We start from the raw sequence: 682 nt of genomic DNA on the forward strand, positions 1-682 counted from the left end.
GGTCCAGCCCAGTACTGGGGCACTAGGGACCCAGATCAAGGCAGAGGATGCCTTGCCTCCCTGCCCAGAGGAGTGCCCTGGATGGTAGCGAAATTTTGACGCAGAGAAGGGAGAACCCTAAGGTGGTGGAGTGATGGCTCCACCCTAACTCCTCCCTCCAGGTCCTGCTGACCCCCGAGGATGCAGTCCTGTCAGATGAGCTTAACCACGCCTCCATCATTGATGGCATCCGTCTGTGCAAGGCCCATAAGTACCGCTATCGCCACCTGGACATGGCTGACCTAGAAGCCAAGCTGCAGGAGGCCCAGGTGGGAAAAACCCTGGGCTTACCTCAACCTTCTCGTGGGGAAGGCAGGTTTGCAGACACCAACTCCTCACTCACAAACAGCCTGAAAGTTTGAAACAGCCAAGAGTTAAACCCAGATCCCCCAGACCCGAAGCGTCATTCCAGTACACCATGCTGCCTTGAGTTTTAGCAAGCACCTTAAGGGTGGAGTGGGTGTGAGGATAGGGCCTAGCCTCAGCCCAGGCTGCCCTCTGGGACTTTACACAGGACAGTGAGACCATTCTTACGGCCCAGGGTTCAGTGCAGAGATGGGTAAGCTGAGAAAGGCGTAGGTGAGAGAGGCTGTTCCAGCCCCAAGGTGGTGGTACCCATAGGTCCACCTCTGTGCTAGGCACT

At 56.7% G+C, this 682-nt stretch overlaps 1 pseudogene across 1 annotated transcript in view; it reads left to right on the forward strand.

The window, feature by feature from the left end:
* Positions 1-308, forward strand: part of LOC103266689 — a 4963-nt pseudogene extending 4655 nt beyond the window's left edge. The window contains exon 3 of the transcript XR_002482327.1: positions 74-308. The product of XR_002482327.1 is annotated as a 2-amino-3-ketobutyrate coenzyme A ligase, mitochondrial-like (transcript). The remainder of the gene's footprint in view (positions 1-73) is intronic.
* Positions 309-682: the final 374 nt, after the last annotated feature.

This window comes from Carlito syrichta, unplaced genomic scaffold (assembly GCF_000164805.1).
Source record: "Carlito syrichta isolate Samal-C Ts95f unplaced genomic scaffold, Tarsius_syrichta-2.0.1 Scaffold307291, whole genome shotgun sequence".
Taxonomy (NCBI): Eukaryota; Metazoa; Chordata; class Mammalia; order Primates; family Tarsiidae; genus Carlito; species Carlito syrichta.